At 41.6% G+C, this 19,376-nt stretch overlaps 1 protein-coding gene across 1 annotated transcript in view; it reads right to left on the bottom strand.

The window, feature by feature from the left end:
* The window catches only part of LOC126190909 (synaptic vesicle glycoprotein 2B-like), a 249,317-nt gene that overhangs the window by 45,356 nt on the left and 184,585 nt on the right, over positions 1-19,376 (bottom strand). The window lies entirely within an intron of this gene.

Here is a 19,376-nt window from a genome sequence, read left to right as displayed (position 1 = left end):
CCACTCATGTGAAGGCAAGCTTCAACATGTCTCCTCATCAATGCCTGTACCAGTACTTGGGAATCTGAAATGGTGATAAAATCAAATGAGGACAGTCTACGACTTTGTAATTTATACCTCACTTGCAGTATTTATTTTGAAACATAGCATTAGACGTTAACAGTGTTGTAACATTTGCATGACATCATCTGGACATATATTGCATTGGGGAAACCATTGTTGTCTTAACCCAACTTTATTAAATTATTTGTTTGTTTCATTGTCACCTACACGCCCTTTTTTTTTATCCATAAAAGTCATGCAGCCTGTATGAGTGATTTTATTTGATTTTCATTTAGTCCTGTTAAATTGCATTCTCTACAAACGCTCTACTGTAATGTAGGACAAGTCAAGGAACACAATATCACATCGTGAAAAAGGTAAAAAAACAACAACAACAAAGTGCAAACAATATAATACAGCATTTTGTGTTCCCTCCAGACTCATATATGTCAGATGAGGAGTTGTTCACATTCAACAATCAGAGTGATCTTCAATTCCATAGTAAGCAGCACTAGTGTTGCATACGTTGGAACTGTAGCTTTCCTGATTCGAACACATGTACTCCAAGGTCAGTTGCATGCTAGCATGAGCCCAGATCTTGTTTACTCAGCCTACACTCACGTTGCATGAGTGTTAAATTCTTTGTACTGTCACACTCTTACAGTTTCTGTCTCTGTTCTTGACTGTGCCTTCAGTCTTTGTCATGAGCCCCATGTGTTATGGTATTCCACACCATTCTGAGCATCTTTTGCGGAACCTATCATTTCCATTATGACAAAAACTTTCTCCTGTGATTTTGCCAAAATATGACATGTTTGAGACCCTGGCTGTGCACAGAAAACAAGTTAATTCTTGCGGAGAAGGAAGCAGCAACCAGCCACTGTTAATAATGCTGTTTATTTACACAAATATCGCCATTACTGGTTCTGAAGTGACAGGTTAATCTTCAGATAGCTTTTCATGTAAACAGCAAATGTAATATAAACATTAACAGCCTTCTGAATCTGAACAGTCATTTCAAAACTGGTAATGGTGCAGTTTGTGTAAATAAACAGTGTTATTAACAGTGGGTAGTTGTTGTTTTCTACTTTGCAAGAATTAACTAATAAAAAACTTACTTATAGGCATAGAACCAGTCAGCTTCCTGGAAATGTACTTTAGAACTTCCTTAATAAAGTATTTATTTTCTACTTTGTCACATTATTTTTGTGGTAATAAAGTGAGTAGCACATTTCTGTGGTTTCAAATCAGTTAAGTATGAACAGAGATACAGCATTTTTTTCATTCTCCTGACAGATGTCATATTTGACACTTAGAACAGTTACCAATCTTCATTTGTGTACTTGGCGTGTTATTGTTTTAGTTGTAATTTGCACTGAGGATTTGATGCCCTTGATCAAATTACTTGTATCATCAGCAAACGTTACTATACAGGGTGTCCCATTTATCTTGGCCACCCTAAATAACTGTTTGTCCAGATGCAAATTACAAAATGTTTCAAGCAAATGTTCTTTAGCTGTCAGGGGGACATCAGTCAGCATGATTGCCTTCATTGTAGCTCTGTTTTTTTACAAAGATATGAACAGCGGTATGACTTTTTTAAATGGCACCCTGCATTTTTTGTTTGGTAATTAATTTCCTCTCCTAAAGACCTATACAAAAATGTATCACAGTGTACCATTCACTGAAACAACACGTTATTAATTACATAACACAACACTGACTTTGACCCCAGGATCAAAAACTCGTCCACTTGCTGGAGTTGTCAGAAAACAAATGAAAACTAAGTGAAAACATAACACAAAATTGACTTTGCCTGTCCTGTACCACTGCCAAGGAGTAGAACATTCAAAGGTGTTCAGGGTGGTGACCCTGAACACCAGTACACTGTTGCACTCGTTGAATGAAAGAATTATTTACTGCTTCCAGTATGCCTGCTGAAGAGAATTACAAGCAAGAACGATACATTCCTGCATCTCCTCTGGAGTTGTTGGAATACTCTCTTTCAAATTCTGAAGGCAGCAGGGGTAAAATACAGGGAGCGAAAGGCTATTTACAATTTGTACAGAAAGCAGAGGGCAGTTATAAGAGTCGAGGGACATGAGAGGGAAGCAGTGGTTGGGAAGGGAGTGAGACAGGGTTGTAGCCTCTCCCCGATGCTATTCAATCTGTATATTGAGCAAGCAGTAAAGGAAACAAAAGAAAAGTTCGGAGTAGGTATTAAAATCCATGGAGAAGAAATAAAAACTTTGAGGTTCGCCGATGACATTGTAATTCTGTCAGAGAAAGCAAAGGACTTGGAAGAGCAGTTGAACGGCATGGATAGTGCCTTGAAAGGAGGATATACGATGAACATCAACAAAAGCAAAACGAGGATAATGGAATGTAGTCAAATTAAGTCGGGTGATGCGGAGGGAATTAGATTAGGAAATGACACACTTAAAGTAGTAAAGGAGTTTTGCTATTTGGGGAGCAAAATAACTGATGATGGTCGAAGTAGGGAGGATATAAAATGTAGACTGGCAATGGCAAGGAAAGCGTTTCTGAAGAAGAGAAATTTGTTAACATCAAGTATAGATTTAAGTGTCAGGAAGTCGTTTCTGAAAGTATTTGTATGGAGTGTAGCCATGTATGGAAGTGAAACATGGATGATAAATAGTTTAGACAAGAAGAGAATAGAAGCTTTCGAAATGTGGTGCTACATAAGAATGCTGAAGATTAGATGGGTAGATCACACAACTAATGAGGAGGTATTGAATAGAATTGGGGAGAAGAGGAGTTTGTGGCACAACTTGACTAGAAGAAGGGATTGGTTAGTAGGACATGTTCTGATGCATCAAGGGATCACCGCATTAGTACTGGAGGGCAGCATGGAGGGTAAAAATTGTGGAGGGAGACCAAGAGATGAATACACTAAGCAGATTCAGAAGGATGTAGGCTGCAGTAGGTACTGGGAGATGCAGAGGCTTGCACAGGATAGAGTAGCATGGAGAGCTGCATCAAACCAGTCTCAGGATTGAAGACCACATCACCACCATGTTGGCGAAAATACTTGTTTAAACCCAGAGGTATGCATAAAACATCAATTGAAACTGTGCTAAACACATTCTCAGAAAATTTTTTCGAGCATTCAGTTCATGAGCCCACACAAATAGTAAACAACTGTGAGTATAATAGAGGGAAACATTCCACATGGGAAAAATATATCTAAAAACAAAGATGATGAGCCTTTCCAAACAAAAGGGCTGGCAGGTCGATAAACACACAAACAAACACACACACAAAATTCAAGCTTTCGCAACAAATGGTTGCTTCGTCAGGAAAGAGGGAAGTAGAGAGAAAGACGAAAGGATGTGGGTTTTAAGGGAGAGGGTAAGGAGTCATTCCAATCCCGGGAGCGGAAAGACTTACCTTAGGGGGAAAAAAGGACAGGTATACACTCGCACACACACACACATATCCATCTGCACATACACAGACACAATCAGCTTGTGTCTGTGTATGTGCGGATCTCTTCCTCAGAAATGCTTTTCTTGCTATTGCCAATCTACATTTTATATCCTTTTTGTTTCGGTCATCGGTAGTCATTTTGCTGCACAGATCACAAAACTCATCTACTAATTTAAGTGTGTCATTTCCTAATCTAATTCCCTCAGCATCACATGATTTAATATGACTACATTCCATTATCCTTGTTTCCGTTTGGTGGTGTTCATTTTATATCCTCCTTTCAGAATACTATTCATCTACTCCATTCAACTGCACTTCGAAGTCCCATGCTGTCTCTGACAGAATTACAATGTCATTAGCAAACCTCAAAGTTTATATTCCTTTTGAATGAACTTTAATTCCTACTCCAAAGCTTTCTTTGGTGTGCCTTATTGCTTGCTCAATGTACGGATGGACTAATGTCAGGGATAGGCTATAATCCTCTCTCATTCCCTTCTCAGCCACTGCTTCCCTTTTATGCCACTCAACTCTTACAACTGCTGTCTGGTTTCTGTACAAGCTGTAAATAGCCTTTTGGTCTCTGTATTTCACCCCTGCTACCTTCAGAATTTGAAAAAGAGTACGCCAGTCAACACTGTCAAATGCTTTCTTTTAGTCTACTAATGCTGCGAACTTAGGCGTGCCTTTCCATTTTCTAAGATAAGTCATAGATCAATATTGCCTCATGTGTTCCTACATGTTCTTGAAATCCAAACTGATCTTCCCCAGGGTTGGCTCCTACCAGTTTCTCCATTTTTCAGTAGAGAATTAGTATTAGTATTTTGCAATCATGGCTTATTAAACTGGTAGTTCACACCTGTCTGTGGAATTGGAATTATTACGTTCTTCTCAATGTCTGAGGGTATTTTATGTAACTTATACATCTTGCATATCAGATGGAAGATTTTTGTCATGGCTGGCTCTCCCACAGCTGTCGGCAGTTGTGGCAGAATGTTGTGCGCCGGCCGAAGTGGCTGTGCGGTTAAAGGCGCTGCCGTCTGGAACCGCAAGACCGCTACGGTCGCAGGTTCGAATCCTGCCTCGGGCATGGATGTTTGTGATGTCCTTAGGTTAGTTAGGTTTAACTAGTTCTAAGTTCTAGGGGACTAATGACCTCAGCAGTTGAGTCCCATAGTGCTCAGAACCAGAATGTTGTGTACTCTCTGGGCCTTGTTTTGACTAAGTCTTTCAGTGCTCTGTCAAATTCTTCTTGCAGCATCATATCTCTCACCTCATCTTCATCTACATCCTTTTCCATTCCATAATATTGCATCCAAGTTCATATCCTTTCTCCTTTCAACTTTCCCTTCTGAGCTCTTGATGTTCATGTAGGTGCTTCTCTTTTATCCAAAGGCCTCTTTAATTTTTCTTCACACAGTGTTTATCTTTCACCTAGTGATGTATGCTTCTAAATCTTATATTTGTCGCTTATGCTACAACCTTTAATTTTTTAACTTATAAAACTTGATGTATTTTTCTATTCAGATAGCTCTAATCATTGACTCCATTGTTGTAGTGCATTGTCAAACTTATTTTTCAAGGTATCCAGTCCCAAATGTCACCTTGTATTTAAAAATATTTGACAGATGTCTGTGAGTCAGGACTGTATATGGAAACTAACCACTGTAATCCAACTTCAAGATCTGTTCTCACACAATTCAATATCCTTTCTGTGAACAGCCTACATCAAATCTGTTAATACATTTGTTTAACGTTATTTGGTCTTTGGTGGTCAAGCTTATTGTATTTCAGTGACTCCACAGATAACACTGCATCCATTAATGCTGAAATACCTCTCTGATTCTGGGCACTCAAGCCTTGTGTGAACTGTCTTTGATATGACAGTCGTGTTTATGTAAGCTCTGATACATTATAATAAGTCACCATTTATACCAACTGTATGTGCATAGATTATGTTCCCTAATCAACACCATAGCAAGGAAAGACATTGGTGACTCTGATGTGATTTGAACACACAACCTTCTGATGATTATTAGTGACCCGCGTTGACTGAGTCTGGTTGCATTTTCTCATTGTACAGCCATGCTGGTAACAATGTAATAATGGTGCAGCCATTTTCGGACTCTGATGATCCACAGTTATTGCAATCCCTTGCATCACAGGAGCTGACACAACCATGTTAACTATTGGCCAATGACACTGCTGCTGTACCTACCGCTCCGGGTTTCACTACACTGGTTCTGCTCACACTCTGGCCTGCACCGTGCCTACTTTCTGTTCAACATTCAAGCTTTGACCATTCTGCACTGATTGACCCACCATGTGGTTCACCATCAGTGAGTACGTCATGCTCACACGTAGAATAATGGATGATACTACTAAATTCATCACTCTCCTGAGCCACATCAGTGAGCAGGCGGATTTCATTAGTGACTTATTTTTCATGCTGGTGCTCCAGTGCTTGCCGTGGACAATGGAACAACAGCTCAAGCTAGTTGCTTACAAGGAAGCTTGGTGGAGGCATCTTTTCATAGCTGTGGCGCCACTTCTGAACACTGGTGGATACAAACCTAATACCTGAACAGCCTCTGTGAAGTTTGTGGATCATTAAACTGCCATCGCAGGTCCAACTTGTGATGATTTTGCATTAAAAGGAGTCCATCAATGGGAAATTATGCCCCATGGATAGAATACACACCATCGGCCAACACTAACAATGCACAAATCACTGACGTAATGCTGCTGAGGCCGATCGAGTTCATGTAACACTACCTGAACTATCAGTGCCAGTCACCATGAGGGAGAAAGGCCTTCAGTGTGATGACCCACAGGCTTCCCCGCCCAGCAACACAACTTCACCTTTAATAGTTTTTCTGATGTCTTGACCACATTTTTTACTGTCTCAAAATCACCTTATGCATTTTGACGTGCTGTCATTTTCAAAGGCTGTAAAATACAACAAGAAACTGGTATCAGAAGATATAGGAAATGGTACCCTTAAAATAATGTACGTAAGATCTTTTTATGTGCTTTTATGACCATAAAAATGTTTTCTGTGAGCAACAAACATTGTAAATGCCATGATGTGATTAACAAAGGGGAGGAGGGGGGGGGGGGGCACTGAAGGGAAACGAGATTAATCTTGACATATTGAAAAATCCTTTAAAACTGTTTGTAATCCTGTAACTACAAATGTTTCATAACCCTTTCAGCCCCCCCCCCAACCCTCTTTCCCCCTTTTTTAATTGCATAACGGTATTTTACATTGTTTGTTATCCACAGAAAACCCCCTCTTTCCCCCTTTTTTAATTGCATAATGGTATTTTACAATGTTTGTTATCCACAGAAAACTGTTGTATGGTCATAAAATCTTATATATATTATTTTAAGTGTGCCTTTTTTTTTATATCTTCTGATAACAGTTTTGTGTTGCATTTCATAGCTTTTGAAAATGAAAGAATGTCAAAACACATAAGGTTATTTTGGAAATAATAAAAGGTGTGGTCAGGAGATGAGAAAAGTTATTAAAGTGCAAGCAAATGGCTGCTTCATCTCATAACATTTTCGTGCAAATTGCAACAGCTTCAATTGCCACTCAGCCACCCTCCCATGCTGATACTGGTTTCACTCTCAATTTGGGAATGTGGCATGTAACTCTCAGGCACAAAGTGCATTTCCAAACTCCAACAGTGGCCACAGTAGATGCACCGGATTGCTCTCATCAGGACCCTATTCTATATAATTCACACTGATCAGTGCAGTAGGTCAGTCTCAGCAGTGGCATCATTTTTGGTTCTTTATCCGAATTTTCTATTCAGTAAGTTTCTGAGACCTGTTACAGAACGGTCCTCCCACCGATTTTTTGACGACTGTACCAAGAGCTTTTGGATTTCATTATGGCCCTGTCATTTGGTTGGCTGTGGTTTATGTACACTTATAATTTGTTATTTTAAACATATTGAGCAATTTTAGCTTTGGATTTAGTGATTGTGTTACTAAAGAATCACCACAGGATGCGTCCGGTTGGAAAGTGAGACCATAATAGACTATTTTCCTTTGTTAGAAATATGGTTAGGTTAGGTTGTTACTGTGAGTGATAAAAAAGTTTTTGGTCAATATTCTCTCAAAATACTTGTTATTTTTATGCAATTAAGAGTTTAAAGGTTATTAAATATCAAGACATTGGCTCTACTTATGTATATTACATGAGTGTAACCTGAAATTACTAGTGACTTCCCGTACTCTTTTCTGCAAATGCTTCACTTCTTAATTATCAAAATGCATTTAAAACTTTTAAGTAACAATGCAGAGGAATTTTGTGAAGTCTGAAGAGGAAACCTTCCAAAATTTCATGCATTTATGGCTTACGCCCGCATCATTCGGTAACGAAGTCAGCCTGTGTCTCTCTCAAATGGAATTACCTAATATCAAGTGCCAATAGCATGCAAGTTGTAGTAGCGAAGTTGGTAAGGTGACAGGCTGCCATCACAAAGGATGTAGGTTTGTAGTGCTGAATTTTTTTTTCCTCTTCACGTTTGCAACACATTTGGAGACTTCGTTAATTGTCAAAGTTAAGCATTTTTCTGAAATATTCATATAATTTACACATAAGAGTGCACTTTCTCAGTAACGTGTATCTCCGATTTCATGACTTCCATATGTTTAAGAAATGAAAGATGAAATTACTGTGCATGAAACAACTGCCAGTGACATTTATGCTACTTCTTGTCACAAATAATCCACCATTTTTTTCAGAATATGTAGAGATTTCCGAGATTGTGGTCAGACAGGAATGAAGAGCACAACATAAATTACTGTGAATGAAACTAGCAGCAATCATCTTTATACTCTAGCTTGTCACAAGTAGGCCTATTTATCTGCGATCGAATCCTTAACAACAGTAGACAGAGATGAAAGGTTCCTGCCACAATATTTTCAGACTATACCACCATACATGAAACATTTTGATTCATCAGATGCATGTTATAAACTACAATGAACTTTTATAGCTGCACTTGCCACACGCTCTCAAAAAGGTGATTTTTTAAAATTTTGTTTTTAAGAACCAAATTGTTGATGTATCATATAGGGCAGTAGGCTACTTCATCATTTGGATCTCTAGGACTGAGCTACAACCACATTCTATGCATCTTCTTATTCTTTGACACTCTCTTAAACAATTTTTTGGATTTGTGGAGATGTGTTCCATCTACGAAACTAACTGAAGGTAGTTAATTCCCATACACATTTTGCTTCCTTTATTTGTGAAGCATCATCACAAATAAGGAAGTGAAATGCATTTGGCAATAAACAAACTGCCTTCAATTAGTTTCATAGATGAAACGTACATTCATGTATTTTGAAGCAACTAAGGAATGACGGAAAACAGAAAAAATGATGAATTTTTTGGGTGTTTTTATAAATGTATTTGTACAATGTGGTACTACACTCCATTCCTAACTCATATTCTGAAACATAAAATCCAAAACAAGACGTTGACGTGAATGAGAATAAAATGACATACTGTGACATTTACGACAGTTTTCAGAACACAGGCAATATTCCATTGTTATAATGCATTCATGGAAGCCCGTGGTCAGTGAAATTTGAACAGTATTACATAATCTAACCATACTTTTTGGTACTGTGAATTGGCCTGTGTCGGCTGCTATCCACTTTGAGTTCATGCCACTGTGGTGCTGCAGTGCACATGCATGGATCTGAGGCAGATTGCTTTTCATTGGTTGGCATGAGGAGAACTGATAACAGCATTTTGGTTTGCTAGGACTGATTGGCATCACTTTCAAAATACTTATTGAATACTGTTGGAGCTTTGTTTCGAAAACAAGACCATTCGGTGCATCTACGTACCGAACCGCTCGGCAAAATGGTGGAAAGATACAGAATAGGGCCCCTAGTCATGCTACCTCCATGCACAGAACACCCAAGTACTATGGCCACGACCTTCCTGCTCTCACTTCTACCTGTTTGGCTACACAACACAAAACTATTTGTTGATACAGGTGTTGACATCATTACTGTGCCCCTGACCAGCACACCCTCTCCTACTGTCACTTCATACGTTCAACTTCATGTGGCATGTGAATCTACAATCACTGTATACGACTCAATTACCGTCAACATCGATCTGTATCATGACAACCTGCTACCATGGACCTTCCTCATCACTGATGTCACGGGAGCAGACTTCTTAACGACACTACCAGCTGCTACTAGACCTGGCTCATGGCATTTTACTTTTTCAGAATGGCGGTCAACCCATCATCTGCATCATCAGCAAGAAACTCCCCTGACCCAGTTGAGGATCTGAGTCAGTCTCGGCTAGCACCTCTCACTGTTGATTCTCATGAACACTCCTCCCAGTGCCTCAACATTCAGTCACTCCAGATGCTATGTTTTAACTTATGTCTCTCCATCGCTCATATGCATGACGAAAACAATGACCTTCGCCAACATATTGCTACAGCCATTGCAGCACTGTGAGACTCAGTGTAATCATGCCAGTTGATATCAACGTCATGTGGCTCCACCTTCATTGAGTTCAACATATGGGTCACCAATGCTGCTCTGTCTCCCAAAGGAGCTGCAGTGAACCTTGCAGGCTACTTCAACCGACCCAGTGGAAATCACACACGAGGTTAGTGAAGTGCCACAGTCAGATACTGTGCATGAACCACCTGACACAACCGACTCCCTGCCCTCATGTACCCCTATGCCCTTCGTGCTAAGTGCTGTCTGTAATGGAATTGTACACTGAGTTGTCACCACCCCAGATCTGCTTCTTCGGCACTGACTGCACCAACTTCCCCGCACAAACTACATGCAGCAAATGTTGCAGTAGATGAACTATGAAAAGCAGGGTTCATCTGCCTCTCTGATAATGTTTGGCCATTGCCCATTAAATGCATCTTAAAGAAAGATGGTACCTGGAATTTGTGTGGTGATTACAGAGCTTTAAACTTGTGCATCATAAGTGATAATTATCTGATTTCTGACATAAGAGACTTTACGCACACTCTTGCAGAAGCATCATTTTTCAGTTTGATTGGCTGTAAGAAAGTGTACTTACAAATTCTTATAAGTGATGAGGACTTTCCAAAGACAGCTGTCACTATGCAGTTTGACCTTTTTAAATTTCTGTTCATGTCATACAGACCTAAAACTGCAGCACAAACTTGGCAGCATTTTTTGATGGCATCTTGTTCAAACTGCCTTTCTGTTTCTCATATTTCAATAATATAATCATTTTCTCCACGATGCTGGAATAACGGCCAAAGCAACTAAATTTGCGCTGATTGTGAGCCAGCTTGACCAACGTTACGCAGCCGAGGTGCAGGACATAATCGCAGCACCGTCTGAGACTGGAGCTTATGCCAGGCTAAAATCAGAGTTGATTCGATGGGTGGACACGTCACAAGAGAACCGGATACGTCAGGTTCTGACACAAGAAGAAATTGGCGACAGGAAGCCTTCTCTATACCTGAGACATCTACGCAGCAAAGTTGACACCGTTACTGTGCCAGACAGTCTGCTCAGAATGCTGTGGAGCAGTAGGTTGCCACCACAAATAAAAGCCATAATCGCCTCACAAACGAACATGCCACTGGATGATGTGGTGCAGCTAGCAGACGAGATTCTGGCCGCAATAACACTGGCTCAGGTCAGCGCAGTTGCGGCGTTGGACAACAGTACAAACAATACCGTGTCTGTAGCACAGGCCGACCATGATTCACTCGTGGCCAAGGTTGAGCTTTTGTGCGCCCAGGTCAGTGCGCTGCTGGCACGTGATAACAATAGAAGAAGCCGATACAGACGGCGGCATCCGAGAAGCAGATCTTCTGGCGGTACTACCACTGCACAAGGCGAGGTGCCATTGTGCTGGTACCACCGGCGATTCAGCGATCAGGCAAGGTAGTTCACATCGCCATGCTTGCACCCAGACACCACCGGCAGTCGACAATAGGTGCAACCGACTGCCAGTTATCCTCCAAGTGCCTGTTCGTTACTGATAGGAGTTCCGGCATAAAGTTTTTAGTTGACACAGGTCACACCTGAGTATCACAGCACGAACAGCCATACATCATTGCCGGCTGCCAACTACCTTCCATCTGATGGTTGCCAACAACTTCCATCGCAACATATGGCATGCAGAGGATGGAGCTTAAACTCGGCCTACATCGCCTGTATGAGTGGAATTTTACAGTGGCTGACGTCACGGAGGCGATCATCGGGGCTGACCTCCTGGCACACTACCACCTGCTGCTGGACGTCGCGAACACACACTTGGTAGACACCTTCACTGGCTTAGCAGTCACGGGTTTCCGTCGCAACATCGCAATGCACAGTGCCAAGGTGGTCCATGCTACGGAGGATGAGTACACTGAATTACTGCTTCACTATCCGAACTTGACCAGGCCGCCCGGTGCTCCCAGGTTCATACCGCATGACATGGTGCATCATATTCAAACGACTCATGGTCCCCCAGTAGTATGCCGACCTAGGCGTCTTGCTCCGGATCGATAATTGATAGCAAAGGCAGAATTTGATGTCATGATTCGCGAGGGCATAATGCGGCCATCTAAGATCCCGTGGTCTTCCGCATTACATCTTGTTCTGAAGAAGGGTGGAGCTTGGCGCCCATGCGGTGTCGTCCATGCTCTTAAGGCGCGAACAGTGCCAGACAGATATCCTGTTCTGTTACTGAGGGATTATAATCACGCTTTACATGGTGCCACTGTGTTCACAGTTCTGGACTGCGCTAAAGCGTATACACAGATTCCAGTGGCCAATGACGAATTCCAAAGACTGCAATAATAACGCCTTTCAGTTTATTTGAAAGCAAATTATGACTTTCAGTTTACGCAATGCCGCTCAGACCTGGCAAAGGTTTATAGACTTGGTTCTCCAGGGGCTGCCGTTTTGTTTTGCCTACCTGGACGATGTGTTACTGTTCTCTGCTGACCATGAACAACACCGACAACATCTGCGAGAGATTTTTGAGCGATTGGAGCATTTCGGTGTCGTCTTGAACGTGGACAAGTGTGTTTTTGGGCAGTCAGAGGTGACATTTCTTGGCCGTAAGATTTCTGCTGAAGGCTCTCTTCCTCTGTCCGAGAAGGTGGACGCTATCTTGCAGCTACCCCGACCAAGTACGATCAAAGAATTATGTCGTGTTTTGGGGATGCTCAATTTTTATCGATGACACCTTCCCCATGCTGCGGAGCTGTAGGAACCTTTGACGGCGGCATTATCAGGCCCTAAAGTAAGTAGCCTAGTCTCTGATACAGTGGACAGAGGACATGTGTTCTGCGTTCGAGGCAAAAAAGAAGAGCACGGCCTCGCGGCACTTCTTGCACACCTACGCAGGGTGTATACGACCTGGGACAACCAGGAGATCCAGGAAAAACCCGGGAATTTTATCATCTGGGAGAAAACTGGGAAAAATCCGGGATTTTTTTAGAATTCCGGGAGTTTTTCATTGTTTTAGTTTTCTGTTAAATTTTTGTAATTTTCACTGGTAAGAACCGATACTCTAACAAAGGATATTACTGTATCCCACTACTGCAGAATAATACTTCAACAATAAATCATTAAAGAGAGAAAAAAACTAAAATAACTTAAATTGCGAAGGAAATGCACCGTATACAACACCGACACACAGTGCTCATGCAAGCATCTGCCAACAGCAAAATGTGTCAAAGGCTTTAGGAAGACTATGAGATGCTTCATAACAACAAATTGCCACCGATGAGCATAAAGTCACAACTGTTTACATTAGATTCGTTTTAGCAATTACGAGCGGGCTCATCCACACGCGCAGTTGAGTCGCTTTTGAGTAGTAGATTCTCCCGCATCTGGCTACAGGAATGTGGCTGTTGGCTGTGCAAGCAGCTAGCTAGGTGCTATCAGGAAAAGTGGGCGCCAAATTCATATTCTTGAGGAAAAAAAACTTGTTTCACAAAGCGCCTAGCATCCAGTGCACATTGGTCTATCGATTTCTCATATGATTTTGAAACGCATCCCTGTTGGTTTTTGAACATTTTTGAACACATTTAAGTTGATTTCTGAATGAATCATAAGTTGATTTTTGAATGCGTGCATAGTGTAAGTAATGTCTCTGTCAGGAGAATCCTCGTTGCATCTAGAAATAAACTATCCACAGACTGAAGGGAACGGGGCTATATGAGCTGAGCGGAGTAAAGCCGAACGGATGAATGCCAATCGCTGTCTGATTATGTTGTTGATTGGGTTTGCGAATGATCAGCGTCATTATAATTACTAGCAAAATCCATAGATTCAGACTACCAGAATGGAAATAAATGACTAAGAGGAATAACATGAGAGAAAGATTATGTATTATATTCTCGGTGTATCCAAGGAAATGAAATTTTGACAGAAAATTTTAGGCTAGATCGCTACACTAGTAAGGACCAGTTGTACAGTTCCTGGCTAGCAGCTGGCCACGATAACTAAACCTGATTCTGTCAGGGTTAGTGAAGTTAATCGGCGAACAAATTTTGCCAGTGGCAGGAATAGCTACAGAATTGGTGATGATAAGATTGTTTGTTAGAATGAGGAAGGAGAAGAAACGGGGCCATCACACAAATTATGGAAGAGTATGATGATTCCAAATTTATATAAAAATTTCGTAATACTTCTTTTCGATCTCATGCTTGAGAAACTGGTACGAATGAATGAAATCTGAAACTATTTCCTAACATAAAGCTTTTTGCTTGTAGTAGGCCTTGTAGGCATTTGATATTGGTACTTCGTGAATTATATTCTATCGTATTATAAAAATGACCATTTGTGCCAAAACAGTCTTGTTTATTCAGCGAGTGTTACAAGATTGCCGCAATATTAGAAAGGCCTATTTTATTTTATCTAGCAGACAGTGACGAAATAGATGTAATCAGATTGAGAAACCACATCAGTCTTATGTATTATTTGTATTAACAGCTTTTTCGGGCTGATGCGCAGAACAGTCTGAGTTATAGAGAGTAGTCTCCATGTGACCCGTGTTTACATTTGGTGATTTTTCTGCTTCCCCTTCGTTTACTCTCCCATCAGATGAAAATAAAATGGACATCGAGGCCGGGAGCTATCAAGTGAATTAAAATACTTTCACATAATTACGGAAGGCTAAAATATGTTATTAGTTTCGGATTTTGTTTTATTTCCACCTTTCTTACAGTCAAGTATTAATCATCCTGCAGAACAAATAAGTTGTTGTTGCTGTTGTTGTTGTTGTTGGTGTTTTTTTTTTTTTTTTTGCTAACGAAATATGACATTTATTAACCTTTTCCACAGAGGGAAACAAAATGTTTAATTCCACAGTACTGGCTAGTTTCAACTGTTCGCTGCATATCAGGTACACGTTTTCATCTTCTAGCACGTATGGCATTATGCCATAATAAATAACCAAACAGGATATAATGCAGTACTGGTGCTCCAACAAAATTTACATCCCGAAAATCACACTGAAAAGCTTAATATCAGGTCAAGGTCTACTTCATTGTGAATCTGGACATACGAATGTGCACTTTAAGTATGCACTTTGAATGTGCGCATTTTAGTACGGTTCACGAAATTCCGATGCTCTTAGAGTATCCTCTGATGTCTTGTTTGTTTTATGACATAATGTATGATCTTTCAGTGTTTTACACGTACGTACATACGGGCATCCTACATCATTGTAGCAGCGCAAGCGCGGTGTCTCCTGTTATCTGCGCTCTTTGGCAACTGCTGAAACGAACCTGTTTCTAATAGGTCGCGGGAAAATATTGTGAATGGTAGTTTGAAAAGCGTTACTTTCAAAGTAAATGTTCTTTTATGTAAGTTGAACTATATGCGAGAATATACCATGAATTTCTTAAATCACAGAGCATTTGACTATCATTTAAAAATCAACTCTTTGATGACGAGCCATTTAGGATAATTTCGAACCCCGAAGATCAGACATTTATGTCATTATTAAAAATTTTACTAGCACATTTGTGTGGTATATCTTAAAGTGTAACACGTGCAGAAAAGATCAACATTGTATGCAAAAGCTTAGCTTCTCTTGCAGCTTATTAATCTTAGAGACCAATATTATATGTGAAAGCTTTTCTTTTCTTGTAGCAACACCATGTATATTAATTTAAACTATTAACTTTCCCTGTTTGTGTGTTCGTGCTACTTAACAGTGATGTTGCTGTTGGCTGACTACATCACGTGTCCTATGCTCTGAATATCCACTGTCATCAGCTGGCAAGATAATGTGACATGATCTATGACTGGCTTACAAAAGTGCATCGCAGTATCGATTTTAATGATTCGGAAAGTAACATGCGGTGTTTGGTGGAAATGCAATGTATACTTTCGTAATACGAAAATATGCAGCGTACATATTTGCGAAACATGTCTTTTTCCCTGAGTTTCATTTTCTAAAGTGCTGGGAAATTCAACGCCTGTGTATAAAACCACAACCATTCAAAGGACTGATAAGTTTCACAGTTTAAAGGGAAAATATACTGTCGCTCAACACGGAAAAAGTGTGTTTTCACCTGGGAGAAAGTGTATTTTTAACCGGGAAATCTGGGAAAAATCCGGGAATTTTTTTTCCTTGTCTGCATATACACCCTGCCATGGCTCGACGCACCATTAGCAATTGTCGTAGATGCGAGCCAGACAGCGATCGGAGCCACGTTACAACAATGGTCAGACAACACATGGCAGCCACTGGTGTATTATTCCCACAAGCTTTCGCCTGCACAGAGAAAATGGAGCACATATGACCGTGAGCTCCTGGCAGTATACCAAGCAGTGAAATATTTTCGCCCCCAAGTGGAAGTGCGAACTTTCACAATATATACAGACCACAAGCCACTCACATTCGCCTTCCGTTGGAATAGTGTCAGCTGCTCCCCCCGTCAATTTCATCACCTTGATTTCGTGGCCCAGTTTACTACTGACATTAGACATATTTCTGGGATCGACAACATTGTTGCGGATTGCCTATCACGGATCAGCAGTGTTTCCAGTACCATAGACTTTCCTGCACTGGCACAGGCACAGAGATACAACGAAGAACTCCTTGCCTATGTTAAAGATACGGCTTCTGCATTGCAACTGAAACTCGTTGATGTTCTGGGGTAAGATACACAGCTATACTGCGACATTTTTCGCGGCTGACCTCATCTCTTTCTGACGCCAGCTTTTAGAAGACAAGCCTTTGATACAGTACATGGATTGTGCCATCCAGGGGTACGCCCAACATTCCGCCTAGTATCGCAACATTTCGTGTGGCCATGCATACAAAAAGACTGCCACGAGTGGGTCCGATCTTGTCTTCAGTGCCAACACTGCAAGATTAACCACCATGTACACACACCGATTGGCGATTTTCCTGATACCACCGCCTGCTTTGCCCACATTCATTTGGATGTAATCAGACCACTTCCACCTTCGAACGGACAAAGATATCTGTTTACAATGATCGACCATTTACACATTGGCCGGAGGCAGTGCCGGTGGATAATATCACAGCAGACACATAAGCTTCCGCTTTTGCAATGACTTGGTTGGAGAGATTTGGGTGCCCACTACATATTACCACTGACTGCGGACGGCAATTTGAATCAGACCTGTTCTCACAGCTGGCCAAGTTCTGTGATTAGACCCACCGCAAGACCACAAGTTATCACCCAGCAAGCAACAGAATGATCGAATGCTGGCACCGTTGTTTGAAGGCCGTGCTGATGTGCCATGAAGAAACCTGGACAACCACACTACCAGTGGTCTTGTTAGGCTTACGGACGACTTTGAAACCAGACCTGGGGTTGTCAGTGGCAGAACTGGTTTATGGAGAAACACTGCACCTTCCTGGTGACTTTGTAGACGCTGATGCCATAGAGACGGTTGCTACTGGCCAGCCGGATTTCTTGTGACGCTTGATGGACCATGTATCAAAGATTCGCCCTCCGAAAGCCACACGTCATGGCAAGCCACCCACTTTTGGGCACCAGGACCTGGAACAATGTCGTCACATCATGATCTGAGGGCGTTAAACCACCTCTACAAGCTCCATATTCTGGTCCATATGAAGTGCTATGGCACAGTGCCCACACGATGGATATCCTAGTGAATGGCAAAACCACGACTGTTGCGTTGAATCGGGTTAAACCTGCATATGTTTTTCCTGACACACCCACTAGCAGCACCTCGTCGTAGGCATCCACCTACCGCTGTTACAGACACTGACGCCACATCTCCGGTGCCGGCTCTTCAACATCCACTGCCCAACGCAGCACAATATCTGCCTCCTGACGCTGTTCCTCCTACTCCGACGCGGACGACCCGTTCTGGACATCAGGTGCACTTTCCGACGCGGACGAGTACAGTTTTCTCTCCAATAACTACGGAAGTTTTCCCAGGATTAAGGATCCTTCAGTAGAGGCTGAAGCAAATTTTGTAACTCCAATCAGTCCATGCATGCCGGGCGTCGTCAGATGTGTGCTTGCAATAAAGTTATTGTTGCTGAACTGAAGGTCTTTATTCTTCTGCATCATGTTAAGTGAAGGTTGGACAGCCACCAGTTTAGCTGAAACCGACAACACCATCAGGCCAATTCTACACCCTCAATATTTCAGCCTGTACAGAGTGGTCCATTGTGGCATGAACACATTTCGCATTATTGTTAACAGTAAAAGGTCCTCCATCTCCATTAACAGATTGAAGCCCACATGGACACTAGCAGACACCAATGGCACTGAGCTTATGCCTGACGCATCTCATCCACTGCCAACCACACCCTATGCTTTCAAATTCAACATTGACATCCATGGTTTCCTTCTGCAAGTTATCTCTGTCAAGTTAGTCAGCAACCCCTCATCATCGACACCTGCCACAATGACCGTCCGTTGAACGATGGATCCATCGCTTACCACTTTTCTCCCACCATCCCACTACTATCCAGTGTTGACACGGTTAGACTCAAATTGCAGCAGCTCATAGGTGATGGATCCTAAATGTCATGATGCCAAGGTTTCTGTCTCTTCCCCTGCTTACCATACCAACCCTGCCTCCCATAGTCTTGTTCCTGATACTGGCTGACACTGGTGTGTATCACTTTGGACAAATGCACCAGTCTATACCAACACATGGAAGATTACCATCTTAGCACCATCTAATGGTTATAGCAGAGTTGTCCACAGCATACGTCACAACCTGAAATGCATCACTCGTACCCTGCTGCATGACCAGCAGCAACGGAAGTCATCATGTGCAGCTACACACAGCATTCCAGCATAATAACACCTGGCGCTCAATGCTCTTTGCTGTGCTTCGCACTGTGGGTGGAGGAGCCTCTCTGGGGATTTGAAAAATAACTGCTGACACAAGGGTAAAATACCTCTCTGCCTCATGGCAATTGGGCCTCGTGCAGACTCTCTTTGATAAGACAGTCTGTTCTCTGACTTGTAATGTGTCGGTTGTGTTAATGTAAGTTATGATATGTGGTAATAAATCACTGTTTCTAACGGCCGTATATGTATGAATTATGTTCCTTAGCCAACATCATAGAAAGTAACTACAAACATATGATTTACAAAGCATTTTCTGTGATAGAACAGAATCTGTGAGCCACACTGAGATTTAAAGCTTGGATCCATGCTCTCCATACCTAGTGCAGTACCAGTTATGCAGTCCACATATGCCCCATGAACTGACTCAAAACCTCTTTTATTTCCTTCCAGACATTTCAGAGGCTTATCCATAATATTGTGGAACTAACACCTCTGAGAGATAGGATATAGCAGGGAGTTTGATTTATCCACAACCTTATGATTCTCATCATCATCATCATCATCATCATCATCATC

Source organism: Schistocerca cancellata, chromosome 6 (genome assembly GCF_023864275.1).
Source record: "Schistocerca cancellata isolate TAMUIC-IGC-003103 chromosome 6, iqSchCanc2.1, whole genome shotgun sequence".
In the NCBI taxonomy this organism is placed as follows: Eukaryota; Metazoa; Arthropoda; class Insecta; order Orthoptera; family Acrididae; genus Schistocerca; species Schistocerca cancellata.
The sequence above is the reverse complement of the archived record's forward strand: the minus strand, read 5'-3'. Positions and strand labels throughout refer to the sequence as shown.